At 33.0% G+C, this 26,220-nt stretch overlaps 1 protein-coding gene across 4 annotated transcripts in view; it reads left to right on the top strand.

Moving 5' to 3' along the window:
• LOC145249693 (plexin-B-like) overlaps positions 1-26,220 on the top strand; it is a 575,535-nt gene that overhangs the window by 170,459 nt on the left and 378,856 nt on the right. For all 4 annotated transcript variants that reach the window (XM_080111499.1, XM_080111497.1, XM_080111498.1 and 1 more), the window contains exon 3: positions 10,864-10,922. The gene's annotated coding sequence lies outside the window, so the exon portion shown is untranslated. The remainder of the gene's footprint in view (positions 1-10,863; positions 10,923-26,220) is intronic.

The raw sequence follows: 26,220 nt of genomic DNA, 5'->3' as shown, positions 1-26,220 counted from the left end.
TTTTTAAATTTGAATAAATTTTCAATAAGATTTTTTTATTTTATATAAAGAGAAAGGGAAACAAGTTAATCAGGGAAATAAAAAAATATTATTGAATCATTTATTATTTATCTATTTACCTGCTTATAGCGACTATACATTCCTGCATTGTAAGCCTTCAAAAACAGCTTATATATATAGATATAGATATAGATATAGATATATAGATATATATATGCTAAGATAGATGTAAAGATCGATATTGTGAGGCAGAAATAGATATTGAAAGACATAGATCTGGACAATGTGGTCTAGATAAACAATGAACCGACTCGAATAGATGGACATGCTCACTGACGTACGCAAACTGAGACAGGTAGATAGAAAGCACGTCGTGGTTGTCGTCTACGTAGACATAAAAATAGATTTGAGAATGTAGACAAAGTGAACCGACTGAAAGATAGACACATTCCGAAATATACATTTCCTCTAAGTATAAGCAGACGAGAATGTGGAATTGAGTGAGTGGCGAGGGCTAAAGATGGCCTCATCTGCAGACAGATATGAACAGAGATAAATTTAGGATGAAATTAACTCTGAAAAATATCCTTGTAGATCGCGAGGGAACAAGAAAGTGCAGTTAGAATGAAATATTGATTACCTATAGGTAGTTTTTTTTTTAGTTCTTTTCCTACTTTATGCTAAAAATCATTTGATTAGTGGTGTGTATACATGCATATATATATATATATATATATATATATATATATATATATATATATATATATATATAATGTATACACTTATCTATATCTATACATATATATATATGTGTGTGTGTGTGTGTATGTATATATATATGTATATAGATGTAAAAAAACAATATGTATGTATATATATGCAGATATATACATAAATATATGCATATATATATATATATATATATCTACATATATGCATGAACATATATTTGTGTGTGTATATATATATATACATAAATAGGCATATATAAATATATATATATATATATATATATATATATATATGTATATATATTTATGTGTTTATATATGCATATATATGTATTTGCATATCTACATACATGTACTTATATATATATATATATATATATATATATACATATATATATATATATATATATATATATATATGTATATTATTAACCATCCCTCTTGAGAAAGCCGCATAAGATGAGCGAAACGTTGAGCCTCTAGGTTTCTTCACCTCAATTTTAAGTTTCATATACATATATATGCATGCGTATACTTTTTATTTATTTTACATAAGCATGTAAAACAAATAAGAAGGATATCTTGTTCTACTCTGGTATTGAGCACTCTTGTATGGTCGCTTCACCTCTGGAAATATTAACATGAAATTTTATATATATATATATATATATATATATATATATATATATATATATATATATATATATATATATATATATATAATAAACCTTAACTTGGAAGTTTATCGCATTGCATTGTATATAACCTACCAGCGTCTCTCTTCTTTATTAGACAAGAACAATTGTAAAGAATGATGAGAATTAGCCTTGCATTGAAAATCCATGGATTAAGGAACTTTCAGAGTTATTTGTACTTTTTGGTCAAACAATAAATTTTGTTGTAATGCTACATAATTTAATTCAGAATTTCCATATACATATGTGTATGAGTTTGTATATGCATATATCGATCCCTCCGCTCAGTCTGAAGAGAGAATTGACGCCCCTGTAAGGGGAGCTGCACATGTAATTGATAGGCAAGTGTTGCACAATTCACAACCACACATCTCTTGAATCAGCACCGTTTGGGGCCAGTGGCATGCAGAGGTCGAGATAAGCAGAAAGCACAAACAGCACCTGAAATCCCCAAATGGTCACCCATTATAGTACTGACCAGGCTCAACGCTGCTTAACTTTGATCTGATGTGAACATGATTATTCCGTATATATTCATATATATACTCCAGGGTTCCCTCAATCTTTCACAGTCTATGGTTACCCACGAAGGGATGCCTGTGCGTGAAAGTCTTATCAGCAGGAGGTGCGCAATCTCCAACCACAACTCTCCTGAGTCGACATTGTTAAGTACCAGTGGCAAGTGAAGTTTACAAGACGACTAGAAACAAATGCCGAGATAAGCAGAGAGCACATACAGCGCTTAGAATTCCCAAATGGTCGCCCATCTGGTACTAATCAGGCTCAACGTTGCTTAAGTTCGGTGATCTGACGAGAACTGGTGTTTCAATGCGATTATGCCATATGTACACATATATATATATATATATATATATATATATATATATATATATATATATATAATGCTAATCTTTTATAGACTTTATTTTCAGTTCCAGTGATTCCAAAGATAGGTTTCTGCCAACGATTTCTGATTTCAATCAAAGCGACCACATCATGTTTCCACTGATGATGATGATGAAGAGAACTGATATCTTCAAACACTCACACCAGAGACAGATAGAAAGTTAGATAACACCATCACACATCAAAATTGACTCCATCTTTTTTCAATATCAATCTGAAATATTATGGCTGCCTGAATTATAAGATTTGGAGAGAAAAAGTAGACACAGTGCCTATAATAGATGGCCGGGATTCGGGCAGTTAAGCAATTCAGAGCTTTGCGTACCACATATTGAAGACCCATCTATATATTTTCACTGTTGAGTTTACCATAATCCAATGAACAAACAAGGCTATTTATGTGTCAAATTGAAACAACGGCATAAGTATTCAAGCTACCATACAGTTGATAGGAAAACTCTTGCAATTAAGCAATATTTATATGAAAAATTGACGCATCATTCTACTGCGCCAAAAGGTATCTCACTCCTCTATCTGTATAGGAGCCAGATACGAACTAAAATGAATTACTGTTGCCACATCTGGTGATGAGCTGTTTGCAGTATCCTTTCCTGCCTTGAAAGGGTTCAAAATCAGTTTCGGAATGTAGTAGGTGATGTCCTTTGTTCCTCCCTGTAACCTCTCTTACATAAGAGACATTGCAAGTATATTTCTACTCTATCATTATTTTTATTTTTCATGGCAAGTGCTCGACTGAGCTCCAATCTAATGTCACTGCTACAAGACTTTCGCAGCAAGCACTCGTCTATTTACGACCATTGTCTACAACCCCCCCCACTCTCTAAATCTAAATACAAATTTAATGAACAAAGTCTTTTTCTAGAACTACCCGTCTTTAGTTAGTGCCTTTAGACCTGCAGTACAGAGTTCTAAAGGCGGGCAGTTCTAGAAAAAAACTTTGTTCATTGAATTTTGTTTAGATTTAGAGTGTTCATGTAATATATATATATATATATATATATATATATATATATATATATATACAAAGGAATTATCATGTATCACGACCCAAAAGCCACTTGAGGATAAGGGTTAATGGACGTAAGGTGATAGTGTAATAATGATTAATACTATTTCTTCCCCCCTCTCTATCTGTGCCCAAATATAAACGCACATTTCATGAAGCTTCTTTTCGAGACCTTACACTAATTAACTTTTATCCTCGAGTGGCCTTCAGTCTTTGATAAGTTGTTACTCCCTTGTAAAAAAAGTATCCACTCCTGGATTAGCAATTAACCAGAACTCAGAAAGTGAGGAAGCCCATTTAATTATAATGGAGCATTAACAACTTTATAGCTTCTGACTTCGACAGAAAAACTCTTACTTAAATGAAACCATCTATACAATAATTCACCAAGGCATTTCACGTTTGTGCGTACGTTATCACCTTTCTCACACACTTAAAAGAATGAGATCGTTCAACTAGCAAAGATGGTTATTGGTGATGAATCTGATGTTGTTAAGAGAAATAAATTTATTTGTTTCAAGAAAAATTCATGAAGTAATTATGAATCTATCTCATATATAAAATTAAAGTCAGTCTCTTTATCGTTTTTGTCATCGATAGCTTTCTTCCTACAAAATTAATATTTGATTCTGTTTTTCTTTGAGATCATTGTAGCATGTTTTTAAGAATAAAATGTAATTTGATTTATTACCTTCAAGAAATTACTTTGTCTGCATCGGAATTAATTTTAAATCACTGCCATCTGAAAAAAATGGATATTATATCCTCATATATATTTTTTAATCTTCTACATATTGCTGGCAATCAAATCCAGCACTACCTATTGGAATACGAGAATGTTCTGGTGCCAAATTCTTGAGAGTATGAGAAAAAAATTTTGCATGAAGAAAAATCAAAGTTATACGAAATAAAAATGTACTCATCTATAATATAAATCTCACCTGTCTGTTTAAATGTATGTATGTATGTATGTATGTATGCCTAAAACTTTCGACAGAAGCGACGGATTTTTATGAAATCGGTATCATTTTGAAGCTCGACAAATATAAAAAAATTAAAACGTTAATTCCTCCATCCTCAACTGGGCAGTTTTCTACAGGGAGGGTCGTTTTTTTCTTTTCTTTTTTTTTTTTTTTTTGCTGACATTTTTTGCAAGTCATTCAACCCTCGCGTTCACGACATCGCTTAAAAGGTATTATTTCGACCGAGCATGGGATTATGCATAGATTGACAGCTTTTTATAAATTCTCATTGATTTTTGTCAAAACATTTGCATCAAACTAAATTCTATGTTATCTCCTTAAATTTCCTCCCGAGACCGAAAATAATCTCAGCAACATGTTCATGGTGTTGCTACACGCATCAAGAACCTTGGTGACCTCAAACCAACTGTTCCTTAAAATATTCCAGTCATAGTACTCAAAAAGTTGCAACCAGAACTAGAACCATTCTTGCATAGCTGTTCAATCGATCCCTACAGGAGAAATTCTAATGCAGATGTGGCAACAGTAATCTATTATAGGACGTATTTGGTTCTTATGCAGATAGAGGATTGCATCGGCAGTGAGATACTGACTGGAGCGGTAGAATGATTCAATCATTTTGACATAACAGCAGTATTTTATCTTGGAATACCTCTGGCTCTTATGCAGGTAGAGGATTGTGCCAGGGTTAAAGAAAGTGGAAGATGTTTACCCGGGGGGGGGGGGTAGAGAAAGATGTAATTCTCATATTGTATTAATAAAAAAAAGCTTTATTAAAAATAACAAATATTTATTTTCCATTATAATCTCCTTTCTTGAGATTGCATTTAAATCTGCATAGAATATTAATCAGACAGATCGAATATTTAATATTGAAAATTTCGGATTAAAATTTTCCTAATAAGTATGCGTAATGTGAAAGGGTTATTGATCTGCCCACTCCCTCTCTCGCCACCTCCACTCTCTCTCTCTATCTATTTATCTCTGTTTTCCCTTTCTCTGTCTCTCCCACTCTCTCTGCCTTTCCACTCTCTCTCTCTCTCTCATACACATATATTGCTATATAGATTTGTATTAAATAAATACTTTCTTTGTTATTTGTCAGAGAAGGAGAGAGACAAAAAGGAGAAGGCTTATTTTATACAATGCCATACATTTTTTTGTTTCTGCCGTTGCCTGTATTTTTTACGAATTTCAAAATACACATGATTAAAATTAATAGACCGTTAAGATATCTTAAAGAATATATATATATATATATATATATATATATATATATATATATATATATATATATATATATATATATATATATATATATATACTAGCTGTTTAGCCTGGCTTTGTTCGGGCCCTATGTACTGTTTATAACTTGCCCTACATGTGAATACACTTTATGTAAGATTTCAAATGTTTAGACTAAAAATGGCCTGCGTAATTTCGTAGACACCTCTAAGGTAAACTTTTTTTTAACTTTGACCCCAATTTTGACCTTTAACATTTATTATTTTAGTCTCAAATCAAATTAAAAAGTTTTACCCATGTCCAAGTTACCTACATCTAAAATTTCAAGTGTTTAGACCTAAGTCGGTGGAGAAATTTGGTAGAATCTGCGAAGGTCAACTCTTTCAACTTTGACATTTTGGCAGCCAAATTTTCGCCCCCAAATGATTAAAATGCTTACCTGAAAACATGTTATGCATAAATTTTTAATATTTAGACCTAAAATTGGCTGAATAGTTTGCTAGAGACTGCAAAGTCAAATCTTTTTAACTCTAACACTTGGCAGCTAAAATCTTCGACCCAAACCGATGAAAAAGCTTGCCCTTTCTCTGAATACCCTTTATGTAAAATTTAAAATGTTTAGACCCAAAATTGGCTGAGTAAGTTGGTAGAGACCGCTGAAGTAAAAAAAAATTTTAATTTCATCCCAATTTTGACCCCTTAACATTTTTGTTTTGGGCTCAAATAAAATTAAAAATTTGATCCATGTCCAAGTAATCTACATTTAAAATTTCAAGTGTTTAGACCCAAAATTGGCGGAGGAGTTTGGTAGAGTTTTCAAAGGTCCAATCGTTGAACTCTGACTCCTTGACGGCCAAATGTCTGTCCGAAAATCGATTAAAAAGATTTTCCCAAATCTCAATACCCCTCATGTCAAATCTCGAATCTGTAGACTGAAAATTGACAGAGTAGTTTCGTAGGGAAATGTACACACACACACACACACACACACACACACACACACACACACATCTCCACTTTTATAGATATATAGATTTTTTTTACTTTTAAACACTAGTATTTAATGCTTATGCAATTTTTAGTGTAGGAATGAATGTACTCCTGGTCGAAGAATTTGAACCCAGTTGCAAAATCACTTTTAACTTTAAGTTTGATATTCAACCTCTAAGCCACCATCAGTTACCATGGGAAAGAAAAGAATTCTATATTATGTATACATTGATATAAGTAGTATGTAAAGATTTAAACATATTTGGAAAAATCTAAAACCATTTTCGTTTTTTTTTTTTTTACACGGTGGTCACCACTTATCAAGGCCCGGAAGCCACTCAGGGATAAGGGCTATTGCAAGTACAGTACCTTAGTGTGGAGATTTAATGAAGTGTTTACTTAAGAGGGCGGTTCATTAGGAATTTGTTAACGTTAGACTTGGAGACATCCAAGTTGTAGTCAGGTGGGAAGCAGGCAGACGGAATAGAGTTCAATAGGCGTGCAGTTCTAAGAAAGAAGCTTTATTCATGGGATCTACATTTTGATTTAGGCACAGATAAAGAGTGGGGGAAATTTTTCAGTTTTTTGTTTTATTTATCATTACTGCCAAGTTTTTCGTTTGTTCACATGTAATAGGCAAAAAAGTAGCATCTCTTTTTTTTACGTTTCGAGTCAACTAGCACAAGGGGCATGACTCAAATAATATCGAAATATTAGTTTACTTAAATTAATATGATTTTATCCAAGTATGCTGCACACAATTTTTAGAACACTAATTATATGCTATCTCTCCATCCGGGAAACGCCGTGTATCCTTGCTAGTCAAATAATACCGTTCACAATAAAGGGATACATAGCCGAGAAGATAACGAAATTGAAACAGGTCACAATATGCTCATATATCCTAATTGAAAGAAAAACAAACTATGAGAAAAGCTAGAGAAGCAATCAAAGACAGACCAAATGCACTTTTAAAATGGTTTCCAGTCGAATCAGACAAAAGGCAAATTTCTTTCTCTTTGATAAAAAAAAATTTCTATGAAAGAATCGAAAATTTCAAAGAAAATTTTATCTTTATATTTGTTTTATTGACTAAAATGATTTTGATGTAAATTCTGAATAGTTCTTTCTTTTTTTATCTAAGAATAGCCAGAAAGCTGCCCAAAGAATAACCTTCTTAATAAATCTCCTGTAATATGCTGCCGTCTTTTATTTAGGCATAGTGTATGTATATATATATATATATATATATATATATATATATATATATATATATATATAGTCATCCACATACAGTACTGTTTCGCTATATCACAGCTCATCAATGCGGCTAGACAGGAAACTACCTCAATCAAAAACCTGACCGCCCAAATGACAGTCAAGGCTTCTTACCATTACGCTATTTGGCTGCTGCTGTGCGGGTAGTGAATTAACGATATTTTGACATCGTTCAAATGCCTAAGCTCAATTTGTTTACACAAAGAACATCACTTAATACGCTAATGGTAGTTTGTATATCACTTCCCAATTTGCTCAACCCAAGATAGGGAGCATTATAGTCATCTACATACAGTACTGTTTCACTGTTTCACAGCTCATCAGTGCGGCTAGGCAGACAACTACCTCAAGCCAGGATCGAAAACCCGACAGCTCAAACAGCAGTCAACCACTACACTATTCGGCTGCTACTGTGCAGGTAGTGAATTAACGTCCAAATGCCAATATGCTCAACCAAAGATAGGGAACACACACACATATATATATGTGTGTGTGTGTGTGTGTATTAGGGTTGGGACGATTAATCAGAATCAGGAATCAGACTAGGAAACATTTTAAAGTATCAGTATCGGAATCAGTATTGGAATCATAGAATCTAGTGCTAACTTTCTAATGCTAAAAACGATTCTTGTAATTGTTTATTAATTAGTTTCTTTATGTTTAAAACTTAATCTTCCATTACTTCTACTAAATATAAAATGGTAAATGCGTATTAATTTTAAGCTACAAACCAAATTAAAATTTATAAATTATCCACACAAGTGTATTTTTTATGTTCACGAATATATATCAGATGAGTTTTTACGGTAATCTAAAGAAAAGCAACTTTTTAAATAAATATTTAGTGATTTTGAAAGAATCGGAATCATTAATTGTATCGGAATCGAAAATTTAAAACAGAATCGTTAATTGTATTGGAATCAGGAAAATTTTGAAATCATGCCATCACTAATATACTTATATACAGTATAATTATGTGGGAACACCGGTTCTCATTAGATCACTGAAGTTAAACAACAATGAGCCAGTATCAGATGAGCAACCATTTAGGAATACTAGGTGCTGGATGTATTGCAACAGGATGTAGTCATTTTTAGGTTAGTAGCTGGGGGCATGTCTATAAACACTGAAAGTGATGTATACTCAGTGTTCATTAAAATATGCCTCTAGGAGAAAGAAAAACACTGTTGTAAAACCTATAGGTCTACTATCTGTTCTGTCTTGTGGAAATCATTTGCACCGACTGAGTTTAGCAGTGCTTCAAAAAAGTGAAGATGGTTCTAAAGAAAACCTTCATGAACTATAAAGAAATCATTTGTGTTAATTTAAAGACAATTAATTGTTAGAATCTCCTGTGTTGGGATTCGACAGGAACAGGACAGTCCATTGACATTTTTTCGAATCAAATTCAGGCAATGGATTTTGCTGCAACATTGGAATAAATAAAATGTTTGATTTTATTTTCAGTCAAATAGATTGGAGATGCCTGAGCGAACATTCCAAGTATTTTTTTAAAAAAAACTTAAGGTTTCAAAAGAGAACTATCAGAAAACTGGTATATGAATACAAGTATCACAATTTTCTGCTTGAAGGTATTACTAAATGCCCCCCAAATTGCTTACACTTTGATACTATCGGCGTTTTTTCTCCCCCAGCTCGTCCAAAATGCTGACAAGTGTTGGCAAAAGAGAAAAAAAAACAAGTTTATCAGGTTAACAAATGTATAGGAAATGGGGTTGGTGGAAAGACAATAGATAGGAAGTTGTTCACCTGGGTTTGCGACGAAATTAGGAAAAAAAAAAAAAAAAAAGAAATAGGTTTATCAACAAACAAAAGCATAAGAAGTTTTTCATCAACATACAGAAAAAAGGCAGTTTAAATCGTGTTGTTAAGCAAGATAGAGCAATTATTTTAGGACAAAGAACTGAACCAGAGATCAATCAATATATCTTAAAGTTAGTTTATGAGCGGTTTTCAGGTGTGGTCGTGAATTTTACAACAATCTTTACAACAATTGAGAATGGTTGCAAACAGTTTTCAGCTTGTGATGATTACCGACAGTTGAAAAGTGTTGGGAGTTGGGCACAGTAGAAGCCAGATTGTGGCTTGGACTAGGTCAGAAGAACTTTGGCAGATCGAGATGAGCTTACATGAATTAATGAACTCAGCCTCAGCAGAAAAACTAAGATATGGACGTTAGCGCTAAGAGTGTAATTTCTCACAATGGTGTCATACATGCACCCAGAGTGTTACTCGATGTCTCTGTTCAGTTTCAAGAGACAATGGATGCTCCTTCTAAGGGTAGCTGTTTGAGTAATTGTGAGGCGAGGATTGTGCAATCTACAGCCACACCTTTCCTGGATCGGCAGTGCTTGAGTCCAGTGGTAAGAAGTGCGAAACGACTGAAAACAATTCAGAGATAAGTGGAGAGCAAATACAGCACCTGGCATTCTCAAATGGGAATCAGTGTGTCAACGTGATTATGCCGTAAATAAAGTGTAAGAGTAGAAAATCTTCCCGTATTAAATAACATCTACAGTGAAGGGGTGGAATTTTGCTGCAGCCAAAGTGCAACTGATATTTATAGACTGTATCAGAGTTTGCGTTTTTGTTTTATTTCATTGTTTTTTTTATTCTTGTGAACACGTGTGCATCTTCTCCTACAGCTTCTCAAAAGGTTAGAGATGATGAAAAGGAAAGATAAAGGAAAGAAAATCACAGAAACGACATTTGGGCTGGGGTTTGTCACAAGAGAACCACACGGTTTTATCAATAGCCTCTCGAAAAGTTAGAGACGATGACACGGCCAGAAGGGAAGATGAAAGAAAGGAGATCGCAGAAATGATATCAGGGTTGACGCTTATTATCTTGTAAGAGAACCACATGGTTTTATTACAGTATTGGTCTTGTGACATTGAATTGATATTTTGTTTTTACAATGTCTTTTTTTTTTTTACCAATTTCTAAGGCATGTCATTCTAAAACTTGTCTTCTTTTCTGTTTTCCAGAATTTTGGGCACTTCTAAGAATGAAGAAAAGGATAGTGTGATTGCAGAATTGTACAAAGGTGAGTTTTTATTTATTATTGCTGCATTCAATTTACTAAGGAGTATTTTTCATTTTATACCTGGTTTGTATATACGCTAAACTTTGAGTATAAGGAGTACAATTGAATTACATGTCACGTGTGAAGATTGTATAGCTTCAACCCCTATCCCATCGCCACATCCCTGTGCATGTTTTAAAAGTACTTTAATGGAATGTGCTCCAACAAACTTGTAGCACTGGTACTCCCTTGATATAAATACTCCCAACTAACTTGACAAGAAGCAAAATTCCACGTCTTCTACTTTAATAGTTTATTTCCTCAAACTGAGAGTCTTTGGAATTCTCTTCCTGTACCCGGCTTCTCCGACTGTACTAATATGCAGAAACTTAAATGTAATGTGAACAGACATCTAGCTACTGAACTTCCCACGATCCTAAATGGTAGCTTCTTATGTCCAAATAGCAATATGCCTCGTTCGATTAAAAAAGATTAAAATAAAATAAAATAATAAAAAAAAGAAAACTCTATTTATGTTATTATTTATGATAAATGTTTTCTTTTCATAGAAATGTCATTGATTTTGTTTTCCTCCGATAATCTCACTGGAAAAGCTTGACTAAAAATATACATTGGATATTTAGAAATTTTTAAATAAACAATGAAAATGAATATGGCATTTATAAAGATTGTGGTTGTGGTGGTGGTGATGGCGGTGGCGGTGGTGGCAGCGACAGTAGTGATATATCTTGAGGATTAATAGAATGACAGTAGGTGTAAGGAGATTGATTACGTGATGAACAATTTTCCACCAATCAGAATGGTGCATATCTGCAAAAAATGGCGTCACAGTTTTAGCAGTAGGAAATATGGAAAAATTGTTTTCCTTTAGAAACCAATAAAAAATGCCTTCCTTCATTTCCATCTATAATATAAATCTCACCTGTCTGTTTAAACGTATGTATGTATGTATGTATGTCTGCCAAAACTTTCGACAGAGGCGACGGATTTTCATCAGATTAGTATCGTTTTAAAGCTTGACTCTTCAGACGACAAACATCGAAAATTTGTCCAAAAACATTAATTCTTTCACCCTCAACTGGGCACTTTTCTACAAGGAGGGGTCGATTTTTTTTCTGATATTTTTGAAAGTCATCCCCTCTTTTCAATTGACTAGCCTTAATTTAAACCTTCGCCACTTCCGGTTTGGCAATGGATGCAATGGCAAAGACGTCATGTTTTTGGTTTTTTTTCACATTCATTTCCTTCTTTTAGGTACAGGTTCGAGCCTGCCTGCCTACTACCACTTTTTTTTTCAACACACACCTCCAAATACCTGGGCATCCAAGCTAGTTTAGTAATAAGTAGTGATCTATAAAGTAAAGAAGTAGTAAGGTTGTACATCTAAAACAATAATAGGTTTAAGACGAACAAAATCCATACTAGAATTGTCTACAAAGACTTGTGGCGCAATGGTTAAAGTGCTAGGTAAAATTCAGTTGTAAGTTATACTCTTCTTGAGGCGATACAAAGAATACAATTGTAACTTAAAACTCCTATACGGTCATGGCTGGCATGATCCTCATTGATTAAATTAAGTGTTCCATTCGAAATTCCATGCAGCTTTCCAAGTTCTACAGAAAGATCATGGAGTTCGACAAGATACACCTTGGAACTTATATCGACCAAAAATGTTATGCGAATAACACTCAAGATGAGAACAGTAGTCCAAATAATCCAAATAGAATGAATTATCATCTAAAAAAAAAAACAGAAGAATTCCTGCTTTTTGGTTTGGAATCTATCTATATAGCATTTACCATTGCCTAGTTTTTGATATTAATGTTGTATTTTAATTCTTTATATTAAGTGGATTCATGCCTTGTCCGGACTGATATTTTTCCCAATAATTTATTTATTTATTATGGAATAAATAAATAAGTTGTTGGAAGAAAATATTTGTTAAAATAAATTGTTGACAAAAAAAAAATCTAAAAATAAGTTGAGATGAGTTATCTCTCTTATTTTGCCACCCTAAAGTAAAAAAAAAAAGTGGCTGACAGTTAATACTCTGATTAGTAAAAATCTGTTGACTTTTTAGAGGTGCAATTTTTGAGAATCTGCGTATGACTTACCAGTTATAATAAACGGGCATTTACTCTCAAAAACAAACATAATTCTCGGCAGTTTTTTACTTTACTTTTGTTCAGCCTAAACAAGGCTTATTACCACCGAAGTGTATGGAGCTACTGTGATAGGGAACAGATTTTTAGGCGTTAGAAAAGCATCCTGGATATGGAGTAGGACAATAAGATGTTTGGAAATGGAAACGACACTAACCCTATGGGGGTTTAACGACTTCCTTCAAAGGAAGAAGTTCCAAGGGTGTATGAAATTCACAAGTGGTCCTCAGTCGCATGCATATCCCGTCAGGGGAGATGACATTAAGTTTTTGCAATTCTTGTAAAAAGGAGTCAACGTCCCCCTACATACAGTGTCTGGAATTCCCAAATTGGTCACCCATCTGGTACTGACCAAGGTCAACGTTGCTTACCTTCAGTAATCTAACGAGAACCAGTGTGTTAACGTGATTATGCCATACATAACAAGATGTTTGTTTACATTACATTTCAATTTCTGCTCGATCAGAAACAGAAAACAGGGAGGGAATTTCAAAGGTGAGCGGTTCAAGTAAAGAAGCTATTAGAGTAGCAAATCTTCCTGTATCAAACAACCTCTACAGTGAAGGGGCGGAATTTTTCTACTAATCAGATGCGTTGAGGATGTTTATGTCTAGGGGTTACAAGTACAATAAGTTCATCGGAACACGTTCCGCGGAAGAACTTGTAAACTTCGTTTGGAGGTCTTTTATGGAAGCAATAATATTCTTTGGAACTGTCTCCTGAAAGGAAGATGAAAAATGCTTTTTAAAATCGTGGGAAGAATTGAGAATCAGGGGAAAAATTCGAGCTGCATTCTACTTGTCGTTTAGACACATTGGTCTGAGTTTGATGATGCCATCTTTGGTGATGATTGTATTCTCAGAAATTCTAATTAAGGAAGTTCCTGGGACGACCATCTGACGCCATCGACGGCTTCCAGTTCTTTCAAGTTTCTGCTTGAAAGAGGACATGTATTTTTTTTTTCTTTCTTTTCTCCTCTGAGCCGACACAAATAAAGACTTTGACAGTCTCGGGTTTTTTTGACACTGAGAGGCAAAAAAATAAATAAAACGGAAGTAGATTTTCTTAGATTAAAAAAAAAAAAATCCAACACCACACCACTCTGAAACTTTGAAAACGACTTTTCCTGATGTCACAAAGTTCTATTAGAATAAGGATATTTTTTAAAGAAAATTGCAGAGTGCAGTTTTTTGTTTGTTTTTTTTTTTTTCATATTTTCACAATTTCTCGTTTTTATGCCTTTTCTTAAAAAAAACTATATCTATTTCTTCTTTTCTTATCTTGTTTTTTTTTTTTTCATGTTTTTTTTAAATTCTGCTTCAGACATTTATTCTGGGTTAATTGATTTGACAATTGGTTTTAAACAATTTTATTTAGGAGCATATAAAACTATGTTTTACGCACAAAACCTATATACTTATATTGTACTTCTGTAATAAGGACACAGTAGAGTGATACAACACTCAGTCCGAAACGCTTGTGCGTTAGTTTCTTTAGTTTAAGCTGAATCCAGATATTATTGATCTACATTTCGAGGGATTTTATTTTGTTTACGAAATCCTAAGCACATTGACTGATGCCATATGCAAAATCCTAGCACAAAGTCGAATTGCCAAAATTCCTAAATAATAGTTTAATGATTATTTCGAATTTTTTGTTTCTTACATGGTTTAGAATTTTCATATCAGTAATTTATTTTTTTGGATATAAATTAGAATAATACAGTTTAATTAAAGTTCTTTCTCTTCTTCTCTTCTTCTCTTCTCTCCTTCTCCCACCTTTCTGTCTGTTTATTAAACATATTGCTTTGTGCAATGAATTTCGTGAAGTACATTCAGTATTTTTTTAGTGTTGTATGATTAATCGGAATAAAAAAAAAAATTCAAAACATTCTGGGGTCCTGAATATGACCTTAAACTATATCCGATGGTGAGGCCCCCGCTTGCGGACTTTGCGGAGTGTGGAACCATCCATTAATTGCCATTGCTCCCAGGTCCACTCTGAGCCGGAATGGTAGTACCTGTTAGGGTCCCAACTATGGATTAAATAGAAACCGACTTAAAAAACAAATATACTCTATTAAAAAAATGTTCTTCAAAATCACTGGATTCGGCATTAAATAACCTGAAAAGGGTTGATATGCCGTAAAACAAAAACAACCAATCAATCTAAATCTCATTTATTTTCATTGCACATTGTCCGTTAAGTCTATTATTTTTTTTGTTGTTGTTGTTGTTGTACCCAATAGTTTCTTCATTCAATCACTAGCAATGCAAGGTATTTCTGTCCACAACGGTTTCACACTCTTTTTCCACAATCCTTTAAATTCATATCGATTTTTCGAGCGGCACTAATTGAGGAGTAGAGGACAAACAAGGCAGATGGTTGGGTCATCCCTGTTCTCAGGTGGTTGAGTGTCCTCCACTAGACTCAGACTGCTTCTAACATAGAACGGAAGGCTTCAGTCCCATGTTAGATAGAAGGTGAAGACATTCGTTAGACTTTTGGTTTACATCTGCAGTCTGTTTTTGTTTTTCCTGGGCTATTTTTAGCGCCACAATATGGCCGAGGAAGTTTCTCCTTGATTTTAGTCGTTGGTTCACATTCTTATATGAGGTAGCATTCAGCTGTTCTAATAAGCTGTAATTTAAAATTTACTCATCAAACCACCCGTCTTTTACTAAGTTTTTGTCTATTAATCTCATCCCCTCTCACTATATTGTGTAGCCTTCACTGCTCTTATTTTAATTGTTCATTGTCCGCTAACTTACATTCTATATTTAATTTAAATACAAAATTGCATTTCCAAGATTCCGAATGAAACATTCTATCATTCTTTCTTTGAATCTGAAATCAGCCTATGATTAAAACAATCAAGTGTTAAATTCAACACACTACTGCCAAAAACTCGCTACTCTAAATTTCGATGCTCTGCTGCCCATACCCAAGTCCAAATGTCACCGCTCTGTTGTCAAAACTCTAGACCAAAACTTGACACTCTACAGTCAAAACTCAACTCTAGAACACAATTCACTGCTAACAAAACTTGCTACTTAAACATCCAAATCCAAGATCAACAAAGTGTCTGAAAAGTCAGGTTTTTTATATTCAACCGGAAGCATCTCATTTGCATGCTGTCTGATATCACAAGCATATTAAAAGAAAGGCGGCCATTTTTTTCCTTTCTTCATTTCTACAAGCTGCACAAGTTTGTACTAATTTTTTTAAGTGCTTAATTACTAAGGCTGTGACAACAGCATATTCTTTTCGTTGTTTTTTCTCTTAAGTATATATCCGACACAGTTAGACTCAGTTAATCAACCGAGAACAACATCACTCTATATAAAAGCATATGAGATATTAACGGATACACATTCCAGTGTCAAAACAATGAAAAGAATATGCTGTTGTCCTAGCCCTATTAATTACAGAAGAGCAACTTATTTTGCCTTTTATAGTATTTCAGGCCACAAAGCCGTTGAGAATTCAAGAAGTATGTGAATACTGGATATTTAATCCGGCAAAACTTTCGCCCAGGTAAAACAGGTTGCTCTTGTTAGTTATTTGTAAGGATGTTGCTAATTGATCGACCAATCTTCTACTTTTCACATCCGCAGTGAAGCACCAAATTTTTGTATATCGGTGATAATTTTGTGCAGAACTATTTTTTTTTCTGCTATTTTTCTGCGTTCTTAATTAAACCGCAATAAGAGAAGAAGATACCAAAAGAAAAAAATAGTTCTGGGATTCCATAAAGAAAATTTCAAGGGAAACTTTTTGGCAAAAGTTTCAGAGTTTTAGAGTTTGTTGCATTTGATTATTCGATATTATTTTTTCTTTTCCAGTTTTTCGTAGACATTTGCCAAAATCCCTGACAAAAATCTAAACGAAAAATACATAAGAAATAAATTATTAGTGAACGGTTCAAATACAGTTATATGAAAAAGTTTATATATATATATAATATATATATATATATATATATATATATATATATATATATATATATATATATATATATATATATATTCTGTGTGTGCGATTTATATCCATATGTATGTGTTTTTATATGTATATATGATTATATAGAGTTGTATACATATGCGTGGGTATGTTTTCTGTACATGTACGTGTTTTTTCATATATATACATATGTTTGCATAAATATACGTGTACATGTTTGTGTACATATATACAATGTGTGTGTGTGTATGTCTGTGCACATGTGCGTATATTGGTGTAAATTTATGTGCATGTATATTTTTTGTGTCTGTGATTTATGTGCGTGTGTATATGTTTGTTTACATATGTGTGACTATATATGCTGTTGCACATATGTGTGTATGTTTTTGTAGATCTGTGTGTTTGGGGTACATATACGTAGGTGTATATGTTTGCATACATATGCTTGTATATGTTTGTGTACACATGTATGTGTGGGCGTTGGCATATATGTGTGTCTATGCTTTTATGTATATGTCTATGTGTACATATGTGCACATATATATGTCTGCATATATACGTAGGTATGTGTATATATGTGTGATATACATGCATATGGGCATATACATGTTTGTATATATGCATATATACCTTTGCCTATATATTTGCATATTTGTATACGCACATGTGTTTGGATATTAATATCTATGTGTGCATATATATGTATATTTTTCTCTCAATATATATGCATATACTTTTGTGCATGCACATATATTTGTGTACATACATATGTGCATATCTATTCGTGTTTATGTAGCTATCTGAATGCTTGTTTATATGTATGTATATATATATATATACAGATATATACATAAATATATATGTATATACATATATTTATGTATATACATATATATTTATATATATACACATATATATTTATGTATACACATATATATTTATGTATATACATATATATTTATGTATATACATATATATTTATGTATATACATATATATTTATGTATATACATATATATTTATGTATATACATATATATTTATGTATATACATATATACATACATATGTATATACATATATATTTATATATATACACATATATATTATGTATATACATATATACATAGATATATGTATATACATATATTTATGTATACACATATATATATTTATGTATATGCACATATATATATTTATGTATATACATATACATTTATGTATATATATATATATATGTATATATGTGTATGTTTAAATATATATATACATTTATATATATATATATATATATCCGTATTTGCGTATTTACGTAAATATGTAATAGATATGTGCCTCTGTTTATGTTTATTTGTATATGTATATTTGTGTATATAGATGTATATTTTTTCGTCTACATCTGTGTATACATGCATATATGCATATGTAGCTACATGTATTTATATACACTTATGCATATGTTCCCACTGCACGTATATATATGTGTGTATAGAATTGTACAAAATCTTGGTACTTTGGTAAGTCAGGAATCACTGGAGTAAGTCTGAATGAGTTCATTAGAGATACAAAGTCTTTGAAAAGAAAGGAAGAAAAAAATCCATTTTTTTTTTATTCTTGCAGTTTAGGCATAATGAAAGATATGGCGAATTTAAGAAAGAAACATGAAATGTTTTTTTTCCTCCTAATTTTTTTGTCTTTCTTTTAAGTGAAGAAATATATCAAAGATGATTCCATTTTTTTTTCGTTTGTTTTTGCTTATCTATTTTTACTTTTGATTTTTTTTTTTTTTGGTAGACAGGATTTCAGTGATATTAGCAAAGTACCAATTTCCAGAAGTCTACGATATATACCTTCATGACTTCTTTGATTAAGAAGACCGATTTATTGTCAACGAAATTATATTTTTAAAAATAGGGTTTTGTAAGTTGCTTTATTTTTATCTATTATAATAAAGTCGTATTCCTGTTTGCTTGCTTACAATTTGGTTAATATATACAAAAGGTGCACTGTTTCACAAATAGAGTTTAATTCTGAAAACGAACTCTTATAACTTTTCATTTCTGCATGATTTCTATATATACTATTTATTCAAAAGCAATCAACATTTAAAAGGTTATCTCATTTGCATATTACATTAAAGAAAGTCTGTGTTAATAATTAGCTCTAAATTTTTAATGGAAATTAGTAATAGAATTGTTTTAATTGTTCTATTTAGAAGCATTATATAAAGTCGATTTCTTTGCTTTATTTTTAATTTAATTAACATTTAATTAAATTTATTTTTAATTATTAGAATAACCAACACCAGCTGCGTTTAAAAACGGAAGTAAGTTTTTATTTAAACTATGAGTTATTTCCCTTTAAAGCTTTGAGATTTTATTTCCCTGTTTGAATTTCATTGATAAAGATGACTGTTTTATGCTTCCAAAAATCCAAAGTATGGTCGACTTTCAGGAAAATTGTAACAACTTAGGATATTTAGTTTATCTTATATAGCACGCGACTTAAACCCTCCACCCAGTAATATGATTTTTACCTGGCAACGCCGGGTATGTACAGCTAGTAAGCCAGAGATGACTTCTGTTGCCAGGTTCGAATCTAGGGACTGGTGTTAATTGTGACACCCTGCACTGATGATTTCCAAAAGGATGAAACACTAGTGTCTGTAGATATTTAATTATTATTATAATAAGTAATTATATATATGTAAGTATGTCATATGCTACTGGTACCATGTAACCCAGTACTACCTGCCTCATGGTCGGGTCACCGGCGACTAAACTGGTTCCCCCACCAGACTTGTTGGGTGAGGAGGCTGGCTAGTCTCCCTGGTGGATTAAAAACAAGACCTTCCAAAGGGCGAATTAACCCTTTTTCGGGGTCAACGGCCAACTAGCACCGTGTGTGTTCGTGTGTATGTATGTGTGTGTTGGGGTGGAGAGGGCTCCCGTAAGCCGTGGTGAAGGCAACCTTTCTAGGAGAAACAAATCTCTGATTTAAAAAAACATAAAGCGGGAGACCAGTACCTGCATTAAGCTGGTCTGCAGTTTAACTTGTTGCTGGCTATCTTGCTCTTGCTTTTTGCTGGATCTCAACATTTTGAACCGAGAGAGAGACTTAGCTGTTGTATAAAGCTAAGACTCTGTAACATCATATGTGTATAGATACTCCCTCAGGCATTTGTCTTATAAATGGTCCTGTGTCGATGGAAGTCATTTTTGGGCCCATGAACTTTACGTGTCTGAGGGAGTGGCACTCGTCTGACAAGACGTTGCAATCATCATCATTATCATCATCATATATATATATCACTTCGTTGTATTTTTTGGAAAAAAGGATTCCAGCAGAATGCTCTATTATAAGGAAATAATTTCGAAAGTAAGAGCGTATTATTTATATTTTTATTTACAGAAAGTTTAGATCAGACAAGTCATCGGTACTGTCGGTTTCAAACCTGATAATTGGGAACGTTTTAGATACCCATATCAAGCTCTCTCGACAGTACCAATGACTTATCTAAATTTTCTGTGAATAATAAAAAAAAAAATATATATATATATACTAATGGTTCACAACTTATAAAGGTCGAAAGCCACCTCGAGGATAATGTTTATTGAGATTTTCATTCGGATAATGGGACAGTACTGTGATAATCTTTAACCTGTGTCAGAAAGAGAGAGAGAGAGAGAGAGAGAGAGGAGAAAGAGAGAGTTAATATGTAAAATGTTCAGGAGTTACCTCCCCTGAACAATTATACTGGACAACAAAAGAACGCACTCTTTTATTTGAAAATATGAAAGATATTTCTTGCAATGTACAGAGTGGAACAATAAATTCGTCGCCCTAAAAAAAAAAAAAACACTACAGCTTTTTTAAAACTTTCATTGAAAAAATCAATTCAGGTAACTTGATTATGTCGCAGAGTTGACATTTATTCAATGTAGCCGCCTTCAGCATCAATCAGCGCCTCGATATGGGTCAGGAACTGCAAGTATGCCCAGGAGCTTGGCAAATACTCAGCGGATGGTGGTGATCAGGCTGGCTTTAGTGTTGTAGGAGTTCATGTTAATGATGTTTTCGGAATATGACTTAATGAAGTACTCCAGCAGGTTCAGGTCGGAGAAGTAAGGGAGCCAGTGAAAGAAAGGTACAAAGCTGTAGTACTCTTCTGAAGTCAAGTCTGGGTCTCTTTGGACTTGTGAGCCAGCGTCACGTCCTGCTGCCACACCCAGGGTCTGCCAACGGCCACCTGATTGCACTAGGAGATCACCACAGTCTTCAGCACATCCAGGTACACTTTGGAGTTGACTTTCAAGCCAGAATCGAAGGTGAGGTGGCATGATGTGGCCCTCACTTGAAACCACACCAAAGACCATAACTGTGGCCAGAAGCTTCGTTTAGCTGTGTCTTCAAGCGTTGAACCATTGGAATTTGCATTTTGAAGGTGTTGGCAATGGTCCTGTTGTCATAACATGGATCGGTAGAGAGCATGAGTTGTATAGTGGCACATCTCCGATCTCACTCATTGAACATTCTGTCACTTACAGACATGATGGAAGGTTCCTATCGCTCTTGGGATTCGTACACAACTGGCCAACTGGTAGATAATTTCCAATAAAAAGAAAACCGGTTTTCATCAAACGGAAATGGAATCATACCTTCTTTTTTATGGCGACAATTTTATCATTCCACTTTGTATAGTTACTGTAACAGTGTTCTTTAGGAGAGTGTTTCGACTGATGTAAATACAATAGGCTCTAGTCTCAGAATAATATTCAATGAATTAAGTCATATTAAAGTTATCTCCCCTGAATTATATATCGCAGCAACAAGAGAATGCACCCTTCTATTCGAAAGTACAAAAAATATCTCTCACCCATGTGGGAGATTCAAAATTAGATTTTTCTCAGTATTTATCTCCGAAATATATTTATGTTATGAATTTCAAACGAGTAAAATATTAATTTTTTTTCTTAATATAACGTTGTGATTTGGCTTTCAAGCGCACTTGATGCGTATTTTATTTTATTCAAATTAAATCAGTGTTTCTATATGAAACTTACACCATTGACATATTTAAGCGTATTTTACGACCGGGCAAGGCCGGGCGCCCCTCTCCCTCACACTAGTTATTTTTTTTTTGTTTTTGTTTTTTAAAATAGTACATAAGATTATTTAGTATTTTAGCCTCTTTAAATAATTTTATGAAATAATGATTTCAATGATGTGGCCAAACTCCTGCATAAAATACAAAAACAAGTAAACAAACAAACACACAAACAAATTTTTTATCTTAACAAAGTGTCTCAGGTGCACTTTAGGTGCACGTACCTTTTTTCTACTTTCTTTTGTTCTTCTCCTATAGTATTTTCCCTCGGTGTTCGCCTGTTTTACAGTTGCACCTGCATTCGTTTTCAGGAAATTGTTTGTTTCTCCTTCGTTAATTTTTTTTATTTTCATTTTATTTTTTATTCAAAGAATAATTATTCACACTGTGGTTTTAACGTAGGTGATTTTAAACGTATCGCTCGAAAGCCATTTAGTTCTTCATTATTGAAAAGTCAATTTTCTGCTTCTATTGTCAAAAACCTTTACGTACTCTTATCTAGTTTTATTTTATTTATTTTACCTCCCTTTCTTTTTTCTTGTGTACCTAATGCCTTTAATGTTTGGTGCCTGTCTAAACAATGATCTTCGAGCAGGCGTCGGTATATTTCCCCTGCTGTCTAGCAAGGCATCTTAGTCAATTCTACTTTACACTTTTTACTACTGATTTTACTTTGCTTAAAAAAAAAAAGAAAAAAAAAAGATAATATAAACCTCATGGAGATTTGGTATCTGTCTGAATCTATTTTTAATGTTCTGTTCAGTTTACTACACTTTTATGTTTCGCTATTTCCGGTTAGAATATTCGCAGAGCATTCTTTATAACAAAACACAGTAACGTTGTGTCTTCCGAGCAACGCAAGGTTTAAACCTACCTCCTCTATCCAGACTATGGAAGAGTGACTATGAAGACCGATTACTTGGTTATCACTATTCGTCTAAAATCTAAAGGAAGCAAATGAGACTGGTCTTCTATGGATAAAACATTGGTCCAGTAAGAGGTGGTGGTGGTGGGGGTGATGATATTTCTTTTGCAATCTTTAATGGATCATCTCACTGGAAATCTACAAAAATCGTCAAGTCCAGTGTTAATATGTACTTCAGATATATATATATATATATATATATATATATATATATATATATATATATATATATATATATATATATATTTGTAGAAATAAAATTACAAGATAATAGGAAAAAAAAACAAACAAATATGGAGGGGGGAATAAAAACAAGAATAAAAAATGAATAAAAAATAAAAATACGAAACTTGTAGTCAGCGGGGGAGCAGGCAAATGGAAGAGAGTCCCATATGCGTTCAATTCTACGAAAGAATCATGGAATCTACGTTTTGATTTAGGCACAGATAATGAGTGGGGAAAATTATTGACAGTGGATATTGAGCACTTTTGGATTATTATATACCACGTGTCAAATGTAATGTTGTAATATTACTATTATGACTCCCGGACAACGCCGAGTTACTTTTATGATATAAAATAGTATAACAAAACATGGTAATTTTTATTTTCCTCAGGCAATGCCGCATTTAAACAAACCTGCTCTATCCAGGTAGATTAGACTATGGACAACGCATCAAATGAAATACTGAAATATTACTATTATGACTCCCGGACAACGCCGAGTAACTTTTATGATATAAAATAGTATAATGTTGTTTTCCCTATGCAATGCACCGTTTAAACAAACCTGTTCTATCCAGATAGATAAGACGTTGGCGCGGTAAGTGGTGGTAGTGGTGATGGTGGTAATCACGACGACGACGACGACGACGACAGCGGCGACGACGACGGCGCATATTTTTCTTTCTCAATCTTTGATGGATGGTCTCACTGGAAATCAGCAAAAAATTGCTCGTACTTAGACGTCAAGTCCTGCAATACAAGATGGCGATGTTCAATTACAGGTGATTTCTGGTTTGGATTTTATCATTTATATCAACTGTGCCTCATTTCTATCTCCATAAAACATTTTTCAAGATCAAAGACAGGACTGGAAGATTTCCTGCAAAATAAAGCAAAGAAACAAAAAATCAAACGACGAAATTGTAGATTATAAATCAGGTCTCACAAATTTCGTACATCCAAGCCGATTCCGATTAATATTTTTCATCGGTGTCGTGACAAAATATTTTATCGCACAAGTAACTTATATTATATTTCTCTTAGACATTCAGCTGTTTGTTCGTTGCACTTTTTCTCAGAAACTTCGGGATCGATCTGACTAAAATTTATATAGACATTTGTTATGATAAGGTACACAGATTAAATAAGTATAATTTATAAGTATACAGAGTTAAAGATTAATATGGATTAGTCATCACTAGGGCTGTGACAACAGAATATTATTTTTATTGTTTTGAATCTTTAGTATATATCCTTTAATATTTTATATGTTTTTATATAGACTGATGTGGTTCTCGGTTGATTAACTGTGTCTAATATATACTCGAGAGTCAAAAGAATGAAAAGAATATGCTGTTATCACAGCCCTAGTCATCACAATACCGCATTTACACTAGAAGTTTTATAAAGCATTCACTCTAAGTCAACAGGCTATAATTTTTGCTTGGCTTTAAAAACTGAATAGTTTAGTAATCTATAAACTATTGCAATGTGTGTGGTGTTTTGTGAGCTTGTTTGTGTACGAGTAGAATTCTGTGATTGGTCGACAAAACATAGGCAGCGTACATATTACTAGTAGTTTTTTATGATGTTTGAATCTCACATGATATAAAGGATTTTTAATGGATGTTTGTTTTATAAATTTAAAGAAATCAACATAATCTGATAACAAAATTAAAAATTATATAAATATTTTTAAAATCAAGCAACGTTTTTTTTTTTTTAATCCACAACAAAAATAGATAAAAAAGGTATTTGGCAAATTGTCACCCGCAAATTATTTTAATTAAAAAAACAACAACAATTACTAATGCCTTTTGCGGGCTAATAAAAAAATTCACAAATGTATCCATCGTAGTTACTTACTCTCTAATACTAATAAAATGTAGCATTTTTTTTTTCAATAAAATTTCAAAAATATTTTTCTTCATGCTAGCTATCAAGCAATAAAACATAGGTGAATATAGAAATTAACATATCCAGACACTCTCGAAGGGTATAAGAATATATATGATGAGTTGTTTGGTCTACCTATACCAGTCAACGAAACACGTGTAAGACGTACCATATAGCAAATAAAATGATATCAATGTGATTTAAATATACTTGTGGTATTTTATTTGTTTACAAATTATATTCGTATATATATATATATATATATATATATATATATATATATATATATATATATATATATATATATATATATATATATATGAGAGAGAGAGAGAGAGATGGGATAAGCGTACTTAAGCTATTTGCCACAAGAACAGACATTTGATGTGGATTGAGCCTAACATTCAGAGTCAGAAATAAAATAAAAGAATAAGATGAAGAAAGAAAGAAGACGTATCGTTAATGCACCGCGTAACTCTAAAATCTACAAACAATTGACGTGATGTATGTTCTGCAGGCTTGGCCCACTTGAAGACCATTACTCGACGGCAGACATTTTTAGCTAAGAGAGGCTAAAACTAACGGCACAGCCTCCGCTTTAGCACATTTTTTGTAAACACTCCGCAAAACATCATTTCTGGATTATGTCACCATCCTATAATTCTTTCTTTTTGCCCCCCCCCCCGATGCCATCTTAATCCTCATCCTTTCGAAATGCATTCTGTTTATATTATTTTTCAGTAAAAAAAGACAGATTTTTTGTTCTTCTTCTCTAATCGTAGATATGTTTTTTGTTTTTTTTTTGGGGGGGGGTTCATTATAAAGCTGAGTGTGTAGTTTTATGCAAAGGAAATATCAAAGCGTGTTTTGTCGACCTAATGGATACGACAGTGGCCGATGGAATCGGTTATAACGAATTTAAATTCTCGAAAAAAAAATCTAAGAACGATAAGTCTTGTCGGCAAATGAAACATAAACACGGGACCTTAACCTAAATTGTAAACACGGAACATCAGTTGTTTA

The sequence above is a fragment of the Euprymna scolopes genome, chromosome 28, assembly GCF_053919585.1.
Source record: "Euprymna scolopes isolate OS-2025 chromosome 28, ASM5391958v1, whole genome shotgun sequence".
NCBI classification, from domain to species: Eukaryota; Metazoa; Mollusca; class Cephalopoda; order Sepiida; family Sepiolidae; genus Euprymna; species Euprymna scolopes.
This window is presented reverse-complemented; position numbering and strand designations above follow the sequence as displayed.